Source organism: Ictidomys tridecemlineatus, unplaced genomic scaffold (assembly GCF_052094955.1).
Source record: "Ictidomys tridecemlineatus isolate mIctTri1 unplaced genomic scaffold, mIctTri1.hap1 Scaffold_195, whole genome shotgun sequence".
Lineage (NCBI taxonomy): Eukaryota > Metazoa > Chordata > Mammalia > Rodentia > Sciuridae > Ictidomys > Ictidomys tridecemlineatus.
The window spans coordinates 109887-137013 of record NW_027521673.1 but is presented as its reverse complement, the minus strand read 5'-3'; the positions used below and the strand labels follow the sequence as shown (position 1 = coordinate 137013).

Genomic DNA, 27127 nt, shown 5'->3' with positions numbered 1-27127 from the left:
TGAAGCACAACTTTTTATTTCTCTGATTGTACACAAAGTAGAGTCACACCATTTGTGTGTTCATACACGTACCTAGGGTAATGATGTTCATCTTATTCCACCATATTTTCTACCCCTGTGCCCCCTCCCTTTTTCTCCCTCCTCTTTGCCCTATCCAAAGTTTCTCCATTCCTCCATGCTTCCCCCCACCCCCATTATGGATCAGCATTCACTTATCAGAGAAAACATTTGGTCTTTGTTTTTTGGGGATTGGCTTATTTCACTTAGCATAATATTCTCCAACTCCATCCACGGAGCATGCCAGAAGCAAGGTGCAGGCCTCACCCACAGGGTCTCTCAAGCACGGCTGCCGTCTTTACTTCCTCTAAGCCCCTGTCCCACTAGCACCTCCGTGGGGCAGGCAGCTGGCCAGCTCAGCCGGCTCCACACCCTGAAGCACCACGTGGTCCCAGGCACCCAGGCAGCTGCCCGGCAAGGCCACAGCATGGCCAGATGGTGCTGCCCACAATGCCACAAGGCCACTCTGTGCCAGATTCCAACTGAAGTCACTTCTCCTGCATCTCTGCAGTAGTTGGGAACTGAGCCTGACGATCATCCAGATAAAGCCTCCCATGTTTTTCTACAGAATCCATGAAAATCATTTTTGTTTTACTCAACCCCAGGAAGATGGCTTTTCCTGTGAGTTTCTTTTAGAGGACTTCAGTTCAGAACACAATTTGCTCGATTTTCCTTGGGCAATTCACTGAAGACTCTCTCAGCTGAGCAAGCCATTTCTTAATTCTACCTGGGCCACAGGAGTCACATTCTGAGCAAATAATGTGTTAGTGTTGTTGGGTGGAAACCTCAGCAGGGCAGTGTCCTCCACACACGAAGGCTGTGGTCTCTCGAGAGTGGACCTTGAGCACGCTCATGCTTGCTTTCTCTCTCTCTCTCTCTCTCTCTCTCTCTCTCTCTCTCTCTCTCTCTCTCTCTCTCTTTCTCTCTCTCAGCTCTACTTCTTTCCTGAACCCAGAAGGGAAAGAGACCAAAGTTTGGAGCTCGGTGCCGGGGAAGGACTGCTGTTGGCCATTACCTGGTGGGATCCGGAAGGCAGACTCTTTACCAGACCCTCTGTGTTGGAGGAGGACTTCCGTGGAGCTGCTTAACTGGAGACAAACTCTCTGATGTGTTGCAGCTGATGTAATGGCAATTTGGAGAACAAATGTAAAAAGAAAATTAAAAATTAAAATGAATAAAAACAAACACAGAACGGTGAGTGAGGCTAGACACAGCGCATATAGGTGAACAGACAGCGGACAGTGGGCACCCGAGGGTCACCCACCTTGAAGACGGTTTTCCACCTGATACTCGTTCTTTTAAGTGGTGAATCTATTGCAGAAATCAGTGTGGTGCCACCCCTTCATCCCCATTTCAAATGAAAACTGGGGGTTCTGATCACAACACAGTCTGGGCTGCTTTTTAAACCCTACTTTGGGACAAAGGTCCAAAGGAGTGAGCTTATACCTTAATGCAATCTGCTTTTGCTATCGTCAAAAGCAAACGTCCTCTGAATGTATTTAAAAACTACATCCAGAGTGAGTCTTGGCTTTTCTTCCCCCATCCTTTGGTTCCCCATATTCTATTTCACCACTGGTAACACAACCACACCAAAAGCAACAGAAAAGACAAACAGCAGACAAAGAGACCACCCAGGAAGTCATGAGGGTGGGAAGTGTGGAGTGCCACTCTGCAGGTGAACTCTCCCAGTGAGAGGGCTTCAGCAGCAAGGCTACAGAGAGAGGGGACAGGAGCTCCTGGAAGGGGTCATCAGCAGTCCCTAAGTGATGTGTCATCAGCACAGCTTAAGTCCTTTTTTAAAAAAAATATTCATTCTTAAGTTTTAGGTGGATACAATACTTTACATTTATGTGGTACTGAGGATCGAACCCAGTGCCTCAGGCATGCTAGGCGAGTGTGCTGCCACTGAGCCACAACCCAGCCCCACAGCTTAAATCCTTTAGGACAGTGTTCTGACAACTTTGGGGTTTGGGGAGGAGCACATTTAAAGTGTCAGTGCTCAGACTGAAGCACACCACAGACACTGTGTCCATTGGGACGGGAGGCTGCCTGGCTGAGCCAAGGTCGTGTAATTACCCTGACAGGAAGAAGGCTCAGTGACTGATGATAAAACTCATGTAAGAAGAAAGAAAACAAAGACTCGTCCGTGCACACAAGCGTACACACACATGCGTGCACATTTCCCATGAGAGCACTCACAGCCACAGGAACCAACTTCATCTGGACGTTGTGTGCAGCTGCCTGACATACTTGTGGACAGACCTCGAGGACTGCTGGTTAGCGAAGCAAGCTGGTTAGTGGCCACAGGGAGACAGCTGAATGGACAAGGAACATGAACAGCAACAGGCATTGTGATTAGTTATCACGTGTCTACTGGAGAGGAGGAGCCCAGCCTGCCACAGTGCCAAGCGTCTTCTACGTCAGCTCTCCTTAGGAGTGGGGGAGAGGCAGCCGGCCAGCACACCAAGGGATGGAGGCAGGGGAGGGAAAAAAAACAGAGTGAGAAGAGCAGCACTTGTGATGCCATGCAGGGTCCTAAAGAACGTCGCTCTGCCTTTATTAGCCCCAAGGCAAGAGCTGGCACGCCACCACCTGGATTAGTCCTGTGCTGAGACCAACCCTCTGCCTGCTCAGGAAAACTCTTGCCATGCAAGCGAACCAAGCCAGCCCCAGAGAAGCATCCCACGTGGGCCGCACCAGCACCGGAGCACTCAAGCCCGTCCACTCGCAACACTCCTAAGCTCCATGCCAGCAGTCCGCAAACGAGGATCCACTGTCAACCAGCAGCAAGAGAGTGCACAGCACGCAGTGCTGTGCCAGCCCTGCAGGATGTCCCGCACCTGCAGCACTATGCCTGTGACAGGGCCCCAGTCCCCACACAAGCTCTACATAGCTTATGTGGGTTAGATCTCCAGCCCAGGCAGGAAAGGCAAGGTCCTGCAATCAGACACACCGTGCTTAAAGGTGTCCTGTGAGAAGTCACAAACAGAAACTTTTTTTCCTTGCTGGTAGATTTAAAAAAATATATATATTTATTTTTTAGTTTTTAGGTGGACACAAAATTCTTATTTTATTTTTATGTGGTAAAGAGAATTGAACCCAGTGCCTAACGCATGCTAGGCGAGCATGCTACCACTGAGCCACATCCCCAGCCCTTGCTGGTAGATTGTATTGTCAACTCTTACTGCCCCAGTTTGGGGTAGGGAGAGAAATTACTAAAAGGAGGAGCCCCACATCATCACACCAGGCTAGGACTGTTAGGACTTCCTGACCAGAGTTTTGTATCGACCCAATGAGAAAGAAGACTCTCGTTAGGTTAATGCTAAGAAATTAAACTCAGGTAGGGCAAGTGAAGTCTGCAGCTTCAGAATCCCAACGCAGAGTGGACCATCCCAAACAGTGCAGCCCATCCTGTCCAAAAGGGACCTGCAGAGCAGGGGCCAGCCTCCTGTCCATAGCTGGGAGAGGCACTGACTGGAGAAGGCCAGTTAGGGTACAGAGGCAATGCAGGTCACTCTTCACAAGCTCTCCCCACACACATGCAAACCCTGCCTTGTCTCTCCACCTCCCGAGTCAGAGTCTCTGACCCAGTGTAATCCTGCTTAGAGTTCCTCCTTCGGTACAGGACGGCCAGGATCATGGTGACCCACAACCACAGCAGTGATTATGCCCACCACCACACATACTAGGAACAGTGGCAGACTCTCTGGAGAGAGAAGACGACAGCGGTGAGGACTCTGCAGGGAGGAAGGCAGCTCCCTATGCAGATGGGCCTGGCCCACGAGCCAGGCACCACCTTCCCTGTACACTCAGCTGTCACCCAGCCAGACAAGTGGCAGACTCTCTGGAGAGAGAAGACGACAGCGGTGAGGACTCTGCAGGGAGGAAGGCAGCTCCCTATGCAGATGGGCCTGGCCCACGAGCCAGGCACCACCTTCCCTGTACACTCAGCTGTCACCCAGCCAGACACCGGTACCCAACTGAGGATACGCAAACGCTGGCTATAAAGAACCAACTACAGAACTGAGCACTTCTGATCCCTGGTCCTAAAACCAAAGCAAGACTGAGAGGTGGACTTTATCATTCTACTCAAAGTAAACATGAATTTCCTGCTTATTTGAAAAGAAAAGGGGGAAATATTTGTACTGCTTTTAGAAATGTCAAATTTTTGTTGCTAGAAGACATCAGAACAGCATTGATTTTTTTCTTTCCCACTGTCCTCTTCAACTAGCCACCATCAATTCAGGTTCTGTACAATCAACACTGAAAAGCCAATATCCCTAGGATCAGTCCACAGGCTCCTAATGGGGGAATCAGTGACACAGCCAGACAATGGGCAGTTCCCAGCAGCCAGGGCTGGGGGGTGGGCCACAGGTCCACAAACACAGGCAGAACAGCTGTCTGGCTAAAGCCTTCCCTCCAAACACAACCAACAGGTCACTCTTATTCCCAGTGGAGCCTGGGATAGAGGACGGCCACCACCGTGGAAACGCTGAATGGCCGAGTACCTTTCTCCACCACATACAGCCTGATTTGCCCAGGCTGGACAACGATATCCGGAGGGTTCTTGACGTTGCAGATGTAGGTGCCATTGTGAATGAACTGCACGTTTTCTATGTTGATGGACACATCTTTCTTGTCCAGGTCTCCAGCCCAGCTGATTCTGTCCTTAAACGGGGGGTAGTTGCCCAGGTACACTTGTCCTTCGGAGTAGTGGAAGAACTGCAATTGGAGCAAGAGCAGAGTGAGCCACACTCAGTGGCAGAATCCCCGGAGCCTGGATGGGCCATGGTGAGGTTCGACAGTAGTGCTTGCCTGGCATGGACAAGGCCCTGGTTTGATCCCCTTCACCACACATGACTCCACATGGAAGAAATGCCATGCCCACAACAGGTCTCAGATGTGAAACCCAAGCCAGAGGTGCCCACCTCTGGAGGCTGAGCTCCAGCCCCATCCTCCAGTGTCATCATGCTCTCCTCAGACCTGCTTTTGGCAGTGAACTTTCTCAAAGACCTTCAGACCCAGAACCATGGGAAGGGGACCGTCCCAGTGCTCAGATCTAAGCCAAGCAGCTGTGCTGGGGGCCTGTGCTCTCATTCCTCCTGGACAAGTGACGTGGTGCTGGGGACAGTGACTTGGCAGATAACCCTACCCACCTCCTGACCTCATAACCACCTCTACTCTGTGAGTGCTCATGTCCTGGCCTGGCATCAACAGTGTCCCTGTGCTTCAGACTTCTCACCTGATGGCCCACCACTTCACGGGTGGCTGCCCTGCCCTCCAAGCTTGTCACCTGCTGTAAACTTCTGTCTACTCATCTCATCTCTACCGAGGCTGCTGTCTGAACTCGTGCTGAAAGTGTCAAGAGGGGGCGAGCAGGAGGCCTTGGGAAGTGCGGGCTCCACCCTCGGGACAGGCCCATGACATGATAAGGGGTCCAACCAAAAGAGCGCATGCTCCTGCCCCTTGGCCCTCTGCTATGGAGCTGGACGGCAAGAAGGCCCTCGCCAGGTGCTGGGCCCTTGATCTTGGTCTGCCCAGCCTCCATCAATAGGAAATAACCTTAGTTCCTTACATGTTATCCAGCACAAAATGGGCTCAGACAGAAAAGACTCACTCGAGCCACCAGCCTTGGAGCGGTCCTTGATCCCTGCCTTCTTCCAGGTGACTCCCACCCTGCTGCCGGATCTGCTGTTCCCTGTCCTGTCTCCACATTTCCATAGCAATACCTGAGTCATGCTCATCAGAGTGGCCTCTCAACTGGTTGACTCCAGTCTGAGTGGAGGCTAATCTACCTTCTAGGCTAAATGAGGGTTGGGGTTGGGGCTCAGTGGGAGAGCAGTTGCCCTGCAGGTGTGAGATCCTAGGTTCAATCCACAGCACCACCTAAAAATAAATAAGTAAATAACTAAAGGTATGGTACCCATCTACAACTAGAAAAATAAAAATAAAAATAAAATGGCTAAATGATCACCAACAAGCAGAAATAAAATAACTGTTAGTATTTCTATTTATCCAATATATACCCTGCATTTAAGCTGACCCAAATACTCATCAGAAACTGTGAAGGGTCTGAGGTTTTAACCTACTTGCAAACTAACAAATTTCCTGGTGGGGTGTGGGAGGGCAGTTCCGGGGAAGACTTCCTTCCATGAAGAAGACTCGGAGATGAGCCTTATTATGTAGGACGCAGCAGGAAGCTTTGACCTGCTCCCCTTGCCTCCAAGACCCCAGGGATGGCCCAGAGGGGCCTGGGTGGATGCTGCACATGCAGAGCCTGCATCACTGGCGAGGAATCCAAGACGGAGCCCAGATCTCTGTCTGTTGTCTGAAACAGGGTCTTGCTGCAGTCCAGGCTGGTCCTGAACTGGCCAAGTGATCCCCTCCCTAGCCTTCCCAGCATCTGGGACTACAGGTGTGCCCTGCCACACCCAACCTCAAGTCCAAATCTTCAATAGTGGGCAAAAGGCAAGCCCAGCTCTCACCCCAAAGTCACAGCGTCTTTACTACACTGGGCAGTAAGCAAATGTTACCTCCCTCTAGAGGGGAACAGCATCGGTCTTCCAAAGCCAGTCACCTTACCAAGAAACTCCAGAACAAGGCAATGTGCACTGCTGCCAGCCACGCAGAAACAGGAGGAATGTGCACCTCTTCGACTGACACTCCCATGGCCACCCTGGAACTTCACCAGCAGAAACACAGCAATCTGCCCAAGGTCACAGGCCCTCCTGATGGAATTCAAGCCTAGCTTCGATGCCAAGGCTCGTGCTCTTCCATTACTGAATGCCTCTCAGGAATGGTCACGTCTTGCCTGCTCAAAGCCCTTCACTCCCTTCTTTGCCAGGAAATAAACAAACTCTCAACCCAGGAAAGAAGCCCTTCCAGCAAGAAGTCTGCCTCCCTTCCCACAGCATCTCTGCCCTTGCCTGGCATTTCTGGGCCAGCAGTGGTAGCAGCTCTGCGATGCTGCCCACAGCCGCCTTCTGCAGTGGGTTTTCTTGGCAGGTGTCCTGTATTGGACTGTGACCTTAGAAGAGAGGGGACAAGATGTGCCTCTCTGCACTCCTTAACACACAGCAGGAATCACATCTGTGAACTGAATTGATGAAGATGACCTTGGTCAAACTAGTGAAAGACAGGAATAAAACAGTAAAAATTCACAAGAAAAACCAGGTCTCATTTTCAACCAGTATTTAAAAAGTTCAAGCTGCCAGTTGTAAGACAGGTCTATCTCCTCTCAAAACACCTGTTTTCACTGTATTCAGCTGGGGCATCTGGTGGTAAGGATGGCACAAGGCTAGAGCTCAGGAGGAGGGAAACAGAGCATGAAGGGATGAGGTGGGAAGGGAGCAGGCCAGAGCTCCACACAGACTGCTCCAGAGAGCACAGGAGCCAAGGGGGAAGGAGAAGCAGGGAAGGGCAAGTGCGCGTCAGACGCGGGGACCCAGGTCCACAGACCAGGAGAGCCATCCAAGGTGTGCTGGGCCCTAACAAGGGCTACCTGGTCCCTGATTAAATGCATCCTAATATTTTAGAAATAAAGAATCCTTTAATCAGTAACTGCATTCTGTAGTTAACTGTGAGTATAAATTGATTAGGTAAAAATGTGAACCAGAAACAGCACATTCTTATTTGTGTGTGGGGGGGAGTACTGAGGATTGAACCCAGGGCTGCTCTACCACTGAGTTCTAGTCCAGGCTTCATTATACTTTGAGACAGATCTTGGTAAGTTGCTGAGGCTGGATTTGAATTCGTGATCCTCCTGCTTCAGCCTCCCAAGGAGTGCAGCACCTCACCAGCTCCAGCAATGCTCTTAACATTATGCCTTGGATTATGCAGGTCTTCTTCAACCCACACAACAGGGATAATTCCAGCACTGGGGTACTGCACGGTGGTTCCTTCCCCTTTCTCCTCCTCTGTCCCCCTCTCCTCTCTTTTGTAGCACTGTGTGTTGAACTCAGGAGCATTCAACCACTACGCTGCATGCCCAGCCCTTTTTATTTTATTTTGAGATAGGTCTCTCCAAACTGTCGCAGCTGGCCTTGAACTCATGATCCTCCTGTGCAGCTCCTGAGTGGCAGGATAGCAATGTGGCTGGACTGCTTTATTGTCTGTGGACTGAACAGCCCCCTGTTCAGAGAATAGCAAAGGGAAGGCCTCACAAGTTTGCTGCAGTCTGTTGAGAGAACACATGCATGGAGTCTGTCCTCCTGCGACGCTGATGGCTGCACCCCTCTCCCTGTCTAGAGCAACTGAATGACTCCATCCCTGGTCATTGAGACCTCTACATGGAGTCTTCTCTCACCCTTATAGCTACCTGAGGGGAGGCTCCTTGCAGACACCACTAGGCCATGCCTTCTGCACTCTGTCCCACCCAAAAGCACACCCACATGGCCCTGTGAGGAAGCTGAATGAATTTGACACCCTGACTCTACCTCATCCTTCCCCGCCTCCCACACAGGCCACTCAGAGGTCCTCCTTTTCTAAGTCCTGGAATCTGCAAACCAGGTTTAGGTTCCAGTGCAGGGCAACAGCTTTCACCTGGGGGACAGAGGTCATGGCTTTGGCAATACCACATGCAAAAATTAAGCCAATTGGCCAGACAGAATGGTGTTTTTCTTCCACTCGCTAGGATTATCTTGTATGTACTTGAAGTTTCCCCAAAGGAGACCCTGAGCAGCTCATGATCTATAGACAAGTGACTGGCAATCCTCTGTCCTTTCAGCAATGGCAGAGGGCATATTTTCAACACCAGAAGTTAAGTCCCGAGATCACGGACTTCGGCAACCCCAACAGCCAGCAGGCAGTCACTGCTGCCGGCCTTTCCATCGGAGCTCCAGGGGGAGGTGTGGGCACTTCTTGCTACATCAGGGCATGGCTGGGGGCACTGCCTGGTGAGATAGACCAGTGCCAGATCTTCCCTCTTCCTCTTCTCTGGAGCCCTAGGGCCATGGAGAGCTCCACCTTGTGATGGAACCCAAGCTCCTCTCACTCCATTGACGCAGGAACACGGGTCACATTCCCAGCACGTGGACTTTGCGATGTTCAAACCACGGTACTTCTGTGGGTGTTCTTACTTGATGGACTCTGTCCCTGCAAAGTGCTCACAACCTAAAATGTGTAGCACTGCTGAAGTAGGGGCGAAGTTCCAAGGATGTGTGACAGGACAACAGCAACACAACAAGGTGCATGGGGGTGGTGCCTTGAGGGCCCACTCCCCAGGTCCTCCTGATGACCTTCCTCCTCCAGCGCCCCACGTTGGGGCATCACCTCCACTTTACAGACCACTAGCCCAGGTCTAATAAGCACCCACCCTGCACCCGCCCAGTTTCTAACTAACCCCCCACACAGGCCCTGCCTGTTCCACCCTCAGCTGCCTCTCCAGGCGTCCAAAGGTGAGAGGAAAGCCGTGCTGGGACCTTTCCTGATGATCCTACATGCCTGTCCCACAGTCAGCCTGTGGGCTCAGGAGGAGGTGGGAAGGGAGCAAGGCGAATGCCTAAAACAGCCGAAATGGAAACCGGGCAAGTGTTTTTCAGGCACACCACAACCAGGGAACACAGTCAGCTCAGGCCACCCTGCAGGGAAGAGGACTTCACAACAGGGCTTGACCGTGGAGGAGCGTGGGAAGTGGGCACCAGGAGCAGGACAGACGCTGCTCATGTTCTCCTGGAGTACAGCCTGCAGCCTACAGCAAACCAGGACCACACTCATTCTGGAAAAGGGCAGTCGAAGAATGGACTGTCCTCACAAGACAGTAGGACAGAAGCCTGCGGCAGGCCTTGTGGGGCAGAGGGCACTCCTACTGACACTGTGGTGTCAGCCCCTTCGGGCTGGTAGCTCCAGGAGACGAACGTCAACCCACCAGTCACGTTAGTGGACTTGAACTTGCACACGGCAGCTTCCCTTGTGTCCCGTTTGCCACAAAGATTTCTTTGGGTGTATATGCCTCCAAGGCTGACACACCAGCTGTCCCTGGAGAGAAGGAAAGCACAGGAGTGAGGCTTAGTGTGACTATCACGCCTACACTCACCAGGTGACACAGAAGACACAAGGAGGTAGACAGACACAGGAACTCACTGCTGTCACACCACACTGCAGAGCAGGGTGGTGCGCGCCCCTACGCCCAGCGACTCAGGAGGCCAGGGCAGGGCAAGCAAGCTCCACACACCCATGGAACCTGTCCCAAAACTAAAACTAATAAAGTAAAACAGGGGCTGGAATGTAGCTCAGTGGCAAAGCGTCTTCCTTGCATTCACAAAACCCTGGGTTTGACCGCCATTTCAAAACAAATATTCCACCAAAAAAATAAGAAGATTAAAAAAAAAAAGCAAAACAGAACTATACGTTTCTGGCAGGATATTCTAAAGATTTCCTACAGAGTAACTGCTGATGGTCTTAAGTTTTCAAAGGTTTTTTTTTTTTTTTTTTGGTACTCTCTTTTTTAAATTTTTTGACAGCAGAATGCTTTACAATTCCTATTACACATATAGAGCACAATTTTTCATCTCTGTGTAAGTTTTATCAGTTTTACTAAACCTAATATTTATGTTTTCAGAACCAACAGACGTTTTAAAAGCAGTTGTAGGTTTACAGATTAAATAGGAAGTGGAGAATTCTCACAAATGTCCCCACTGGCTCCCGTTAGTCACGTTGTTCTCAGCTGGTCAGCAAGCCCATCACAGCATTGCTGACTAAAGCCCACAGCTCATGTGAGTGCCACTCTGTGTGTACTCTTTGGGTACGATGACATGTGTCCACTGTCACAGTGCCACACACAGTATCTCTACAGCTGGGCCCTGGTTCACTGCCCCCAAGTCCCTGGTGACCTTTCTCGGCCTGTTTCTACCTTTGCCAGATGCTCTACAGCTGGAACCAGTGTGTAGACTTTTCAGACGGCCCCTCCCAGCTGGCAAAGTTCACTTCAGCTCCCACATGGCCTCTGTGGCATGGTGTCCCTGGCGCATGGAGTTCCAGAATTCTCCTTCACCCACTGAGAGCCAGCAGCTGCCCCCGTGGCCTGTCTGCGGCAAAGTGAGGCACATCCTACTCCTCTAAGCAGCTCTCAGATTTGCACTGTGACCCCCAGAACTTTCTTCGCCTACATTTAAAGCATTGGACTATATGTTTTAAGCTAAGAATTTTAGGGCCATATACGTTTGTTTCTAACCTTCACTTAGTTTGAGTCTGTTTTTTTGAGTGAAGATTCCCATTTTAGCAGCAATCCATAATAGTTCCTGCAGTGGCCTCTGATTTCAGATCCTGAGAACAGAGCTGTGTTCATGCAGCCAGTGATGGATGTTTTCGCTGCCATGTCCTGGGCTCAGCTAATGGAAAAGCTTCAGTGGGCAAAACACACGCTGGCACACTGAGCTCGGCTGCTCCTTGAGGCTCTTTAAAATTCTTAGCTTAAACTCACCCAGCCCTTCAAAATAAGATATTTTAAAACAAGCTGTTGGTAGTGAATATGTGCATTGTTCTGATGATTCTTAAAACATAACAGGCAGAAAAGGATCGATACTGTCACCAGGACTGATGGTCAGTTTCAGAGCCTTACTGAGGCATTAAGGATGATTCTGGCCAGAGAGAAGAGGGCACTCCCCCATTCCTCCCAACCATCTTCCAAATATTTATTCTCAGGACACAGTGGGCACTTTGGCTATTCTTTTAAATAAACTGATAGCCACACTACATCAAGCAGATTTTTTTCTGCTAAAAGAGGGTGGATTATTATTATAGGGAACAATAGATTATTATTTGTGATCCAAACATCAAAACAAGCCCTTCCTTCAGACTAAAAGCAAACAAAAGAAGTCCCTTGCTATTGTGGGTAAACAGAAAAGCAGGCCCGGGCACTGGAGTTCAGAACCAAGCAGGAAGCCAGGAGAGCCAGTTAACCAGTTCATGCAGGAAGAGGCTAGTTAGCAGCCCTGACTCACTCTGCCCTGTTGACTAGTTGTCTCCACAGAAAGCCCTGCAAGGAAAGCCAGGCTCTAAAGTCACAAACAAGTTTCCTAGGGATTCTTGAGCCAGATCAAGGCCTGGCTGCAGAGCTGTGGGCTCGAGGCCAAGCAGACACGTTTACAGTTAATGATTTTGAGCAGAAATATTATCCAATATGCCTAACCGGCTTTAGGCACTCTAGGCCAGGCCTGACCTAGTTGTACCAAAGCTGGTTACTAGTTCGTGCCTTTCATATGAACCATCCCATCACTCTGGCTAATGGGAACACGCAGCTCTTGAAGCCAGGACTGAGTCCAAATCTAGACGATCGGCTAGTTCCAGGAAGAGAAAGGGACTCCGACCAGTGAGCCCACTTCCCTCATCCCCTGCTGACCATCGTCCTCCCCAAGGCGCTCTGGCTGCCCTGGCCATTTGCCCTGGCCATTAGTCAGCTCCTGGTTTCTGTGTTTACCTTCCCTTTTCTGGTGATCTGGCTAAGACTGGCCCTACCCCGGCCAGTCACCCAAATGGCCACACCTAAACCCAGGGTTTTCTGGCTCAGCATTGATGACAACTGGGCCAGACGGTGCTGTGTTGTAGGGGAGTATGTGGAGCACAGTCAAGTGTCGGGAATGTGATGGTAGCCTTTCTTCTGCCCCAGGCTGTGACAGCCGCAGCTGGGTCCCAGTGCTCCAGACTCTGTGTCAGGGCCTGCATCCTCACCATTCCTCACAGTCAGGCTTTTTTACGTCTCCTCTGGCTTCCCAGTGTCCCTGACACCTGGTTCACTGATCCTGCTGCCAGGTCTGAAGCTAAAGCCCACCATCCCCCAGCCACCCAGCACACGCTCCCCAAGTCCTCCTGTATGCACTGCTTCCCTGCCCAGCCTCCAAAGCACACAGCCACAGGGTGGGCTTCACCCTCCACAGGCGGTCGCTGACCTCCAGGAGACCCTGCCTTTCTCACCTGGTGTGGGGACAACCTGTAACTCCTGCATACTAAGTGTGTGTCGGCTACTCCCAACAGCCCTGCCTCTCATGAAGGCTCCTAACACGCCCAGCAGTCTGTCCACATATCCCATCCACCCATCACTGCAGCCAGACCAGGGACAGTGCCTGGATCTAGCTGGCCAGACTCAGCTGCCCATCATCCTAATAAGCAAGCCAAGGATGTAAAAAGGAAAAGCGAATTTCACACAGCTTGATAGAACCAGGAGAAGCAGTTAAATTTCTCTGCCTGTCCCACAGATTTGTTTCTGTCTCACTGCAACAAAATCCAGTGACACCCACATGGAGATTCGCCAGGCTGTGCTGGCCAGAGAACATCAAGTTGAGCTTCCCTGGCACCAGGTAGGCCAGAGGGTACTTTTCCTGTTTTCATTCTAGGCATGAGGCAATCTGGGATGCAGATAAGTCCTTCCCAGCCCACATTCCTCCAAATCTCCACCTCTGCCAGCTTCTCCTTCTTACTACTGACTGACTTCCTGTTTCCCTAAGAAACCGAACACCGGGAAGGGAACTTCTCACACCTCCAAGCCACCTCTGCCCCCACAGCATCTGCTCACAGGTCCTGCCTTCCCGCCATGGGCAAGCAGGTCCTGCCTTCCCACCACGGGCAAGCCGGTAATCTCTGCAGAGCCACCTGCAGCTCCTCTGCCCTGCCACCCAAGGACGCCGATCCAGCAATTCTCCCTCTTGCCCCTGACCTTTCCTTTGGCTGTGAAATCACCACTGCCAGCCATTTAAGTGCCACATTCACACTCAATCCCAGTTTTAAGGGCAAAGCTCAATCCTGCAGCTGTGGCCCTTTCGTCCTCTATTTACAAATCTTAATAGAACTGTGTGCCCTGCTCACCGTGTCCAGTCTCCCATTTTCTCCTGAATGTGGATATTCAGCCTTCACCTCCAAGACCACACTGGCGACTACACTGGCGCTGTCCTTCTCAGGGGCTGCCGCGACCTCAAGGTGGTTAGATCAGGATTCGTTCTCAGCTCGTCTTACAGACCTACTTCTGGATCCCACTCCCCCTTGACTCTATTCCTATCCTATTGCCACTCCTTCCCTGCTCTCCCTGACCTCTTCTGTCCCTGTCATTGCCTGAGCACTAGTCAACACTCCTCTTCTCATTCACCCAGGCTCAGACTCCAAGCAGCTCCATATGCCAAGCACACGCTTCGCCCCTTACCAGTGTCACTTGGCTGCCTCAAACTCAGCTCCTGAGTCCCGCCCCTCAACGTTCCTTCCCACCCTCTTCTCCCTCAGCACATGGCAACCAGCCTTCTGGGGGCTGGGACCCTTCCCTGACTCCTCCTGCTCACCACAGCCTCCAAAACTGTGGGCAAAACAGATGATCTCTACTGAGACCCATGACTAGAGCACAAAGCTCCCTTCCCCACCAAGTCATGGTCTTGCTCATAGACTGCTGCAGGGCCTTACCCACTGAGCACACTGGTATCTTACCCACTGGGCACGGTGGTCCACAGGGCCAGAGGAATGATGTGAGAGACACAAGTTGGATCCTGTCTCTGCTCAAGCTCTCCATGGCTCCCACATAGGGATGGGCTCAGTCCTTGCATTCTGTGGCCAAGTCTCGCAAACCTCTCAGACCCCATCTCCCACCATCCTACTCGGGCTCCAGCAACCACCTTGGTCACCTTGTGATAAAGGTGACCATTGACTAAGGTACCTCAGGACAGAGGATGCTGTGGATGGGGAGACTGGGATCCCTGGGACACTGTGACACTATGGGGGACAAGGAAGAGAATGCCTCAGGTAGGGAGGGTTCAGTCGGAACGCTTGCTTCAAGGTGCACATGGTTTCCATGCACCTCACTGTCTGCAGAATCCAAATGCCTTTTCCTCTCTCTCTTTGTGGTGCTCAGGATTGAACCCAGGGCCTCGTGCATGCTAGCAAGCACTCCACCACCATGCTATACCCCCAGCCTAGAATCCAAAGGACTTTGGCCAAGCTCACTGCAGCAGTTCCTGACCAAGTGCATGTGACCGTGAACAGCATCTGTTAGAGATGCTCTCCTGTGTGGGAAAGAGAAACTTCACACAGGTTTCCCCCTCAGCCTGCATTCCATGCAGCTCAAGCAAGGGATGATTTTCTTAAACAATTAGGAATGGTGCACTTTGTCCAGCCCCACCCTCACCTTCTTAAGTGACTGAGAGTATTATGGAAATACATAGTAAAAGTATTGTGGATTCAGGCAGCTCCCCTCAGAGGCATAAAAGGGAGGTTTTACAGGCTAATTAAAATGGTGAAAATGCAAACATAAAGAACACTGAGATATCCAGAAAGTACTGTTCTAGTCTACATTCCATGTCACTAAAGACTGGAACCCCAGTCTGAATAAGAACAGATTCTTTTCAAACCTAGGATTTGCAATTATGGCACAGTGGCCAAGAAGGCTGTGACATGATTTCAGCCTTGGCCCAGAAGCAAGCTTCCTGCTGACTTCTGGGAAAACCAACAGCCTAGGGAATGAAGTGAAATGAGAATTGACGGCCAGCTCTAGGTCCTCATTACACATAAGCCAACGTATGTAGGAGCCCCTGCGTGGTGACGTGGGTGGGCCTGCTTTCTCCCTGGGCCTTCTCCCAGGAGCAGAAGTCTGCTGAGTCATACCAGAGTTTAAAGAGTAGGAACGAAATCAGAACCAAAAGGACCCTTCCCTTAGCGTTGTCCAGAGAACAGGGCTTCTAACATGCATCTCACCACTAAAAGGCAGCATGTAGTCAAAAGTAACAGTGCCGCTCAAGCCTGGACCCAGCCCAACCAACGACACCTACAAAGCCATCTGAGAAGCAGAAAACAGGTCCTCAGGACCAGCTGGCCGGGGTCATCCCTCCCATGGCCGACTGACATTCAGAGCTTGATGTTCCTACACGGTAGATGGAGACACAGGACATTTGAGAAAGAAAAAAGAATGAAGAAAAGACAGAATACAAAACAACGCCCATCATAACAAAGACAAAAGCAAATTTGGGAATGGTTCACCCAAGAGGCTACTTCCTGAGGTGGCCCATTTCAACATTCTGAATTATTAAAGTAACACAAAAGCAACGGTGGCGCCCAGCTCCCCACCGGGACGAGCTTCCTCCGAGTGATTCTAGCCCTCACACCGTGAAGTCACTGGAAATGTACTGAGCAGCATCGCTATGAAGAAATCACTGGGGCAGTCGAGGCTGGCCTGGCGCTCAGCTGGCTGGTCACTTTGTGGTAGCGTCCACCTGCAGCATGCAGATTTGTAAGATCCTTATCTTTATAATAGGTCCTGCTACTTCCTTGAAACTGAAAGAGGGTTTTGTTTGAAAAATTGTTTGAAGCACTTTGATGTAGTCAGGATATCTCCCCGAGCCACTGAGCAACTGTGGCCTGTCTATGTTCTCTCGCTATGCCATGACAGTCTGACACTGTGACATCTCCTAACAAGCACAGATGTGGCCTCTTAAAAGACACTAAAAGAGCAGAGTGAACAATGCACTGAGCACAGAGCTAGAGGAATGACTCCCCGGGCCAGGGCAGGCCGGTGTGAGGGAACAGCCCGGCAGGCTCAATTCCCAGGTGGGGAGGGAGTACCCGGGGCTCACTTCACATCCACCCTGGAAGTGGGTCTCTCTCATGTGTACATTCACTTTAGGATAAAAACTTTTTAAAAGAGAAGGAAGACTGTAGTAAGGTGATGAGGGAACTCCCGTTAAATTCCAGAACATCCCAGGGAAAGCATGGAATCTGGCAGCCATGCTCCTCAGAGCTGGGCCACCCTGGGGCTGATGCAGGCTCCTCTCTGTTATTTCCAGCTCCCCAGGTGAATGGCACAAAGTAGGGGAGGCAACAAAAACACACTCCATCCCATGAGCCCTACACATTAATAAACCAGCTTTTCACTGTCAGGAACACACTCCACTCCACTCTGTCTGAAATTATGCTGCAGGCCCAATCTTCAACCGACTTCCTCCAGCATCTGCCCTGAGCCCCCACCCTGAGCCCCCCCACATCCTGTGCTCCCCTGTTGGCTCACACTCTGCTGGAAGGACCAATGTCTGTGGCCATCAGAATGCAGGGACGGTGTCCCCGTTCACCGGTGTGTACACCCTTATTGCTGGATGAACACTGGACTTTTGCAATGTGTTCAACAAATATCTGTCTGAATTTTGGTAAAAGTAAATAAAAAAATTAAGGAGAATAAAAAAAATCAAACAGCTCAGATAACTCAGCCCTAAGATAAGCTTCAGCCCCTGAGTGGCTCCAACCACTGCAAGCAGCACAGCATTCACAGCAATGACGCTGTGGGTCCAGGGAGGCACAGACGGTGCTCTCAGGGGACTCCCAAAGGGGAGTTCCCGCCTGCTATCTCACAGACAGGGTCACCACGCCAGGCCAACGCCTTCCCCATGATCTATGGCCAGCAGGCCACGTCCCCAGCCTCAAAGACCTTTCTGTTTCTGAAATGAGCAATATCCAAAAGGTCCTGAATAGGGCCAGTCATGGACTAATCAAGGTCCCTGAAAGCCCTGGTGTTCCTTCCTGGCCCTCGACATCTGCTCTGCTCTCTCTGGTGACTGATTCCCTTTCCTCAATCAGCCATTCATTCTTCCCACACAAGCTAGGACTCAGCCTCAGCCCCTGGGTCCTGACAGCCCAGTGGGGACAAACACCTCCAGTGCAGCCGCAGCGGCTGGGTCCTGGCCCTGACTGAGGGGCTGTTACGTGGGGTGGGGCTGCATGGAAGACTAGAGTCCACACATCAGTGCCAGAGTCGCTGGTGGGGCGGCCCAGCATTCTGCACCAAGTACCTGAACATTTTCTCATCATAGCAGATGAAAATAAGACACTTTGGGCACAAAGTCAGACAATTTTACTTCTAATAAGCTGTAGCAGCCTGTCTTACCATCTGTGTCGAGTGCTCTGGGGCTTATCCGATAGGTGACACATACTCCTACTTCACACTTCCCAGGGCTTGAGGGACTTAAAGACTCCTAAAGCCAAGAACCACTGCTGCACCTTCAACCTATGTCCCTGAGCTCACAGATGGTGGTTCACAGTGTATTAGAGAGCTCAATACAAAACACCACTGCAGGGACAGAACAAGAGACTGAAGGACACCTGCGCTGACAGCAACAGGGTTATACCTCACCCCAAAATACGGCCCAAAAGATAGGAAAAACCTTCAAACTGAAATCACTGAAAAGTAATGAGCCATTCTATGTGAGACCCCATAATGGCAGAGGCATCGCAACACCACAGACCAAATCCATGAAACACACAGCAGCAAGCGTGACCCCCATGGGGACACCACATTCTCTGGGGGGCCTGTGGGCAGGAAACTATGGGTCACCTCTGTGCCTTCCTCTCAATTTTGTTGTAAACTTTAAACTGCTCTAGAAGATAAAGTCTATTAAAAAGATTACTACTGCTGGGTCCCACTGCCACCTCTCCCCACTCTGACTTAATTGGTATGGGGTGTGGCCCGGGCATTTGGACCTTTTAAAGGCCCTGGGGTGATTCGAAACACAGGACCACCCTCCAGCACACCAGTGAGATGTGGGGACCCGAAGCTCCTGCACAAGACCGTGCCTGGTGAGCAGGACAGGCTTGGACCTGAACTTCTCGAAGACCAAAGCAGTGCACTATGACCTTCTGAATCAGTAACTGTTTACCAGAGAACTAACAAAACCCTGCCATTTCAGAACCGCACTGGCATGCAGAGTTAGCCCAATGGCCACAGATAGGCTGGTGGCATCCTCCCCACACAGGGAGTGACTCAAATGGAGCTGGTCCATTGCTGGGTTATCCTTGGGCGGGCTCTGGGTAAACCCCAGCTTACTGCTAACCTGTCTGTACCCGTTTCTTATTTAAACCCAGGTGAAAAGCTCCCGCACGCCTTCCAGAACCCATAGTTCTAATCCAACACCAACAAGCCCCCAGTGTGTGCTCCTCTGGCCGCATGACGCTGGTTTCCACCCATCCTGAGGCCAGGCCTGCCTCTGGGACCCTCTGCCTGCCTGCTTGTTGAAGCCCCCAGCGGCCACCCCTTTGCCTCAGTACTCAGCACTCCCTGTACACACCATGGCTACCATCCACTGAAGCAAACTCCCTTTAGTTACCAGCTCCACAGTTAACCCTAACTCCTGAGGGACCCCCATCTCCAGGCAGGAGCCTGACTCGGCCTCTGTACCCCAACAGCAGCTACAAATGACCAGACAGCTGTCAAACATTTAAAACAGATGACAGGCAGATATGAGGTTCCCTATAACGTGAAGCTTCAGTTATTGAAACAGAAGCACATATTTATGTCTTACTACAATAAACAATTTGCCCTTAAATGAGCCCCAAATCCCAGTGAAGTGCTCCTTCACTCCTAGGAAAATCTAGTAAAGGCATCCAAACTAATCAGCACCAATTTCTCACTGGCAGAAAGGGCTCCAAGTGTAAACACTCACACTTAGACATGAATTAAAACATGAAGAATGGAAACATCTGTCCCCCATCCTGTTGTGAGAAGGCTTCACCAGAACAAAAAGGATAATGAATGGGGGTGTGGTACATGCCTCTAATCCTAGCAACTGGGGAGGCTGAGGCAGGAGGCTCACAACTCCGAGGCCAGCTTCAGCAATTGAGCAAGACCCTGTCTCAAAATTTAAAATAATAATAATAATTTTTTAAAAAGGGCTGGGAATGTTGCTCAATTGTAAAGTATCCCTGGATTCCATCCTCAATACCAAAAAAAAAGGTTAAAAAAAAGAAGTCAATAAAACACCTCTTTATTGAATAGCTAATAAATGCTGGATTCTATGGGGATGCAGCCTCATTAGCTACCACACATGGACACACACATGGGAATGTGTACTGAAAAGTGCTGTGTGTGTGCTGTGTGCAGTGTCTAGTCAAATGCAGAACACCGGAAAATGGCCTGTGGGAGAGAGGTTATGGACCTCCTGGTCGGTATCTGACATGTCGTTTATACCACTGTTTTCCCTGTGTAAGTCCCTCCTGCATCATCTCCCCTACAGTACCAAACAGACCATGTGCAGTTGAAGTCACATTCAATGGAGAGGTCAGGCTCCCTTTATGGAGATGCCCTTGATTTTATCTGGAATGTGGACAGAATCAAGACAGAGTGGAAGGGCACTTTGCAGAAAGAGAAAAACGTAAGTTGGTGTTTGCTTTTTAAAAGCAAATTATGTAGGTTAATTTGGCCGAAGAGAGAAAAGTTCTTAAGTTGAAGGGGAAGGCTTAGATTGGATGAAGAGTTGGAAATGAAACACGGCTGGGGATTTTTAGGTGGGCAATACAGTAAAAGTGGAGTCTTTGGTTGAGATTGGCAGATACACAGAAAAAGGAGGAAAAGAAGAGGCACTTGGAATCAATGTTTTCTAAAAGCATTTTTGTTTATTTTATTACACCCTTGATAGTAGACAAATACAAAAGTGGTGGGAGTAACTCATGTATCAAAGACAACAGCAATCACAAAATCACACCACATGAGTCGTGAGTCTGAGTCCACCTTAGATATAGGATGTTTTGAAAAAAAAGTATCACAAAGGCCTGAAGTCTTTAACTTAGTGAGTACTAAGTAATTCCACAACAGTGGAATGTATTACAATCCTTATTACACACATATAGCACAATTTTTCATATCTCTGTATATAAGGTATGTTCAGATCAATTTATGCCATTATACATGTATTTTTGCATTAAAATTCTTTTTTTATTAGTTGCTCATGACAATACAATGATCTTGACGTATCATACACTGGGTATGATTTTGTATTATTTTATTTTTATTTTATTTTTTCTAGTGGTAGGCTGGTAAACAGAGTCAAAAAAAATGAAAGCCCTTATATATAACGTTTGCCAATGTTTGTGGCATAAAGAAGACTCACAACATGAATAATTTCAACCCATCTATGTGACTTCATTGAAACCACCAATGTGATGTCACCAAAAGTGGATCTGGAAGAGTCTAACCATCAGCTGGTGTAAGCCAGCTCCAACACCCCGCTATTTATTTCCCTATGGCTGATGGTGAAACAAAGGCTCAAAAGTAACATTGAGATAGTTTCATTGGAAGAATGTGAAACCATAACTATATTTTCCCTTTAAAAATAGGGAAAATTAACATCTGACATAAAAAGAGGTCTGGAGACATGGCACTTCCAAGAGTGGCTAATGTCACTTTTCACATTCATCTTTGAAACAAAGATTCTTCCCATCCTTCTATGCTGCATCTCAGAGCCAGCTGAGCTCCCCTAATGGCCACCCATGACTGTCTCAGTTCCCAGCATGGATGACAACATCCAATAGACAGAAACAGTTTTATCTTTTTTATCAAGAAGAAAATCAATACAGATGTTTATGTAAGCTCACAGGACTCCAGGGACACACATACTGCTCTCAGGTACAGATGGAATTTTCACTCTTTGCAGAAAGAAAAATTCTCTTTTTTTGTATAGTGTCTTCACCCATGTTCCCTGACCTTGCAGCAGTATCCTAAATATCCCTGGATCTGAGGCACATAGGTATGAAGGGTTAAGGAGACCTCACAATTGTTTTTGTCACGGACCTGCCACACGACTTAGATTAGATTAGATCAGTTAAATTAAGTGGTGACTGTCTTTAGATGAGGGTTTGTTTGTTTGGTTTGGTTTTTCTAGCACTCTGAATTATTCAAAGAGCAGTTAGTTGTTATTCGGCCCAACATGTACCTATTAAGGGAGAAAGTGGGGAGGAAAACTCAAACTCCCCTTACTGCCTGCCTTGTTCATGGTACCGACTGCTACCTGTGTTGGAGTCTTCCCATCCATCTCCTTGTCTGCAAAGTCATTCAAAACACCTTGTTTCCAGTCTTTGGTTTCAACCTACAACCAGAGGTTTCCTTTGACTTTCCCCTCCTCATTAGTGTCATTTTTGTCTGCAACTGTTGAGATTTAATACTAATCACTTTCACTACGAATTCTGCTCTGCCAAATCAGATTATATGAGAAATAATAGATGATTTTTTAACCCTAACTTAAAAAGTACACATGAAAAATAAATACCTAGCTTCGGGCTCTGGGATACCTCAGAAGCTGGGCAACTTTGGGACTGGTGTTAATATTTTTTTGTGGTAGGAATACTCTGGCCTTTTGGGGTAGAAGAGGAAAACTGATGACCTGAAGGCTGCTTCCAGGCTATTTATATTTTATTGAAAAAAAACATAAAACTGAAAATTTCATGTCCTTCTAAAAAAAACCTGTAAGATGTGGCTGTAGTCAGTGGGACCTGAGAGCTGCCCTTGTTGACAGACCTGAGTTTTCCACTTTTCCCACTTTTACCTCTTGCCTCTTATCAGCCACACCATTTGCTCACCTGCCTGGGCCTTTGTAAGTCCATGAAATAAGCACTGAGTGAAGCTGTTTGGTGGATAGTGGACAAGTCGTTCTACCCAATTGAAAAACTGAAAAGAGGGAACCTAACTCTTCTCTCCTGGTTCTCTAATCTCTGTGTTCTACACATCCTTCTTCCCTTAACAGATCAATTCTAACCTTTAGCCTCTGGACTCTTGCGTTTCTCCCTGGACCACCCGAAGAAAGCTCGTGTGTTCTAGGATTTACCAATTTTCTCTTGGCTCATGACACCCAAGTCTCTCTAGCCTCATCTTTTCTTTCAAGGTACTGTTCGAGGGTTAAATTTAGAAAGCAGCAGAGATTTCCACCATGGGGCAGCCCTGAATCCAATCCTGGGTTAACAAGCTGAACTTTGGCAAACATGGAAGAGCCTTGAGCCTCCATTCTTATGTTTTGGGCATAACATTTCTTACTATGGTGATTGAAAGTCTTAAATATAATTTATAGTGGGTGCTTGGCAATGCCTGTCGGCTGTCAGAGACTTGTTTATCTTCATACTGTCTTCAGTGCCTCAATCCCAGAGCCCTTGGCTATAAAAGTGACTTTTTGCATTGAGATGTCAAGTGTTGTCTCCCTTGGAACTGCCAGGAATAAGGCCTGCCAAGGAACTGGGGACAGAGGAGTAGACAGTCCACCGTGAAAAACAGGACGGGGTGGAATTTGCTGATGAGACAAATGGCCACAAAGCTTTGTGGGAATCAAGAAGGGCCAAGAATAGCAAACTTGCCCGATGGCACAATGCAATCCTGCCACATCAAATCAGAGCCTTTATTCCTATCTTTAGGAGCAAAGTAAGCAACTAAATGCCCTGGGACTTGCTTAACAATGATGACCAGCAGATAAACAAAGTCAGGGGAGCAAATAGTGTCAGTGGCAACCTAGAGGGTTACTCTGCAGCTTGCCCACTCCTTTCAAAAGCAGTTTTCCCTTAGTAACAGGTTACATATGCTTTCGGGAAAGTCCGTGTGTGTGTGTGTGTGTGTGTGTGTGTGTTCATTTGATTTTTGGTGGTGCTGGGGATTGAACCCAGGGCCTTATGTATGCTAGCCTAGCACTCTACCAACTGAACTATATCCCCAGTCTCTTTCTCATGTTTTGATGCAGTGTTTATATGCTTTTTTTTTAATAGAAATTTCACAGATCCAGGAGAGGATTACCAATTCGTAGGGAGAGAAAGGAAGGTAAAATTTGGTACATTTTTGAAGCTGGGCTATGAATGTTGCACACATTATTTTATTTTCCATTATCTGGAGATAACTTTTTAAGATTCTAGGATGGGTGAGCGAAACTTTAGAGGAACGCTTCACTCTCAAATACGGCTACGAGGAGTGGCGGGAAGACGTAGAAAGTGTGTGAGGGACACAAACCTGGCCCCAACCTGCGTGTGCAGCGTGGGCAGCGGGTGTAGCGGGTGCAGCGGGTGCAGCGGGTGTAGCGGGTGCAGCGGGTGCAGCGGGTGCGTGGTGCGCCCTGGGATCCTCCACCCTCAGGGGTCGTGCTCCCTGCGGGGCTGCCTCTGGCTTGCGGGCTCCGGAGCTGCGGTGGCCCCATGGCCTTCTAAGGCCTGCAGTGGGGCCGCGGGGAGTGGAGACAAGCCTAGGCTCATCCGGGCTTTGAACCCGGGACCTCTCGCACCCCTAGGCCAAAGAACTGCCCTTGGCCACAGGGCTCCCAGCGCCTCCCTTCAGCCTCACCGCCTCGCCTTGTTTCCCGGTCCGCGATACGCGGCTCGCAGAGGCTCTGAGCTCTGGGCCTGGAGCCTTCCCACCGCTCGGGGTTGCAGCCCAAGGACCTGCACTGCCCCTGGCTCCGCACAGCACTTGGGAAGAGACGAGGCTCTCGAGCGGGGCTCTGAGCTGCAATCCAGGGAGGAGCCAGGGCTCCGGAGCGGAGCTCTGCGCTGCACCCCGGAAAGGGGCCAAGACATCTGGAGCCGGGCTCTGCGCTGCGCGCTGCACCCAGGGGAAGAGTCGGGCTCCCGAGCGGGGCTCCAGGCTGCACCCCAGGAGAAGCTGGGACCTCTGGAGCCGGGCTCCGCGCTACATCCTGGGGAGGAGCCAGGGCTCCCGAGCGCAGCTGTGCAGCTCTGGCGGCGACACGCTGAGGGGCTCCACTGTCGCTGGAGCCAGGTGACCCAGGCGTGAGCCAGTGCAGCAGCTCACGTGTCGGGGAGGGTGGGAGAGCACCGTGCCTGGCTCTGAAGGGAGGGAGACGAAGGAAGCGTCGGGGAAGAATGGCACAGCCCGGCCTCCGGAGGGCCACTCGGGTTCCTGCGCGCTCCGCTCACTCGGCCAGCTCGGTCAACTCCTTCGGCTCTGCTGTGATTGCCCCACTTTGCAGACCAAGAAATCGAGGCCTGGGGTGTTCAGTAGGTCATTTAGGACACAGAGCTACGAAGCAGCAGTGGCAGCGGTGAGCTCCTGTGACCCGGGGAGGTGCGCGAATGTGGGCAGGGTGACGGTTAAGGGGACATGCAGCTGGGGAGAGGGACTGGTGGCTTGAAGGAGGGGAGCACAGGGGGCCGGTCTTTTCTCTCCCTGCGCACAAATCTGAGCCTATGGCTGCGTCCTGCTCCTGGCTTCCTGCTCCGGTGGTCGGTGGCCGCATGGCAGACGCCCCTCATTTCTGAAGCCCTCTTCCACCGTGGACTACCTTTAATTCAGGGGTATGGGATCCATTGCCCTGTCGCCTGAGGGTCCAGATGGTGTGTTTGCACTGTCACTTCTGTGGGGTGGGGTACTTGGGATTGAACAGTGCATAGATGGGGGATCCAGCTTCATCTTAAACACTTGGAAGAAGGCAGAGATCAGGGGACCTAACTTGATCTGCCATGCACCAAGACAACCAGATCTGAGGACCCAAGGGAGGGGACAGTGCACCAGATGGAACATCTAGGACAGTCACATGGGAGGATATTTGGAGCAACTGATAATCCATTTCTATTCCCACCCAGGACTTAAATTCCTGGCAGATGGTGCATTAGTATTCAGCCAAGCAATGAGAGAAAAGAGCTGTGTACAAGGCCCAGTTAATACAGAGTTCAAAACACAGGGTGGCTGGGACCTCAGATGCTAGGGGGCAGTTGTGCTTGTAAGACAAAATCCCCAATACCAAAGGAAAAGTTTTTATTTGGGACAAAAACCTTTCTTGACCTCCTTTACTACCATCATGAGTTTCTGTGGGAATGAGAAAACTCTGCCTGGGTGTTGGACACCCTCAGGGACCGGGGGCCTTGGAAGAACCAGCCTTGAAGGGACAGGAGGATGTAGGCACTGGAAAACTACTGACAACTGCATCCTTGGATCCTTCATCTCCCCTGCAGCCTCAAACTCCACATACCTAGGTGGAGTTTGGGTAAGAAAGGCACAGGCCAAGCTGAGAAGCAGGTCAGGTATATCAGGCAGGAGATGGTGGCAGTGATATGGAGCTGTGTCCTGGAGTGAGCTGGGTCAGTCCCAGGAAAGAGCTGCTCCCAAGGGTGAACCACAGTTCTGGGGACACAGTATATCACCTAACATCTTAAGGGAATCAGATCTGAGGGACCCAGGCAGGGCCCCTAGCTCAAGCTTATTCCAGGTCTCTCCTGTCCCTGCCAAGAATCACACAGATTAGGTAAGTGCCAGAAACTGGTCAGAGATGTTATTTATATCAGGGAACACCAGGGGTCCTGACCCAATTCAAGGATACTGAGGCTAGGACCATGAGCTTTGGAAGGATCATGTGGGAGACAAAGGAACAAGATGGGTCATGTGAAAGAGTAAGCTAATTTGAGAACATTGGGTTGCTTCCAATGAAGGCCGGTTCTTTATCTTCTTTTCACTTGTTAGAATGGCAAAAATTACATAGAGAAAATAATACAATAAATACAGTAAAGACTAGACACATGTCCTTGAGGCATCTGAGGTGCTAGATTCCCCTGACCAAGCACTCCCCACTGCCACCCTCTTCTGGAACATCATGTTGAAGTAGTGGCCACTTTCATGAGTTATAACCAACTCTTTCTGTAAAGAGGTGCCAGTTCCCAGGCAGGTGGCCTGAGTGAGGCTAGTGCAACTTTTCCTTTCTGCAGAGCCAAGAAAGCAGTGGGAGACCTTTTTACTGGGCTGGTTACTCCTCTCTATCCTGACCCTGAACCTCAAGGTAGAGTTAGAATCAAGAGTATGGAGGCTAGAGTGCTGGGATTGTTGGCAAAGAGAATGCCCTGTCAACCAGCTAGAGGGAACCACTATTTAGAGAGCTAGATGCCTCGAAGCCAACACATAGGTATGTGATAGACTGTACCAAACCCTACTGTGCAAACCATGATCCCCCAAGTGGGTCTGGGCCCTGAAACCTGACCCATTTCTGCAGTCTTGTAGAAAATCATCTGTTCAAAGTTGCTTGTGTGCTGCCATTCCTGCAAACCCTTCCACAGGGTCTTTTCCATGGTTGCTGTGGGCTTCAGTTATCCACTGTGCCATGAACAATCAGACCTATGTTTTAAGATGAAATGTCTAGAGTAGGAACCAACATATGAAGCAAGACATCCAACTTCAAATCCTGGCCCACATTAACCCATGGACCTGCTCTGACCTTGGGTCCTCTGTGTAATGGTGATGATCATTAAAAATAAAGATTGCTGCTCTTACAAGGCAGTGATGGCAACTGTCATGAGGCACATTTTATGCATGGGTGTGAGATGAATGTGGCGGTGAATGTAGCTCTCTCAGCTTGTTCCTCCTCCCTCAGAAACT

At 49.9% G+C, this 27127-nt stretch overlaps 1 pseudogene; it reads right to left on the bottom strand.

Annotated features, from left to right (window-relative positions):
* On the bottom strand, positions 1-23945 carry LOC144372931 (myelin protein zero-like protein 1; annotated as a pseudogene).
* Positions 23946-27127: the final 3182 nt, after the last annotated feature.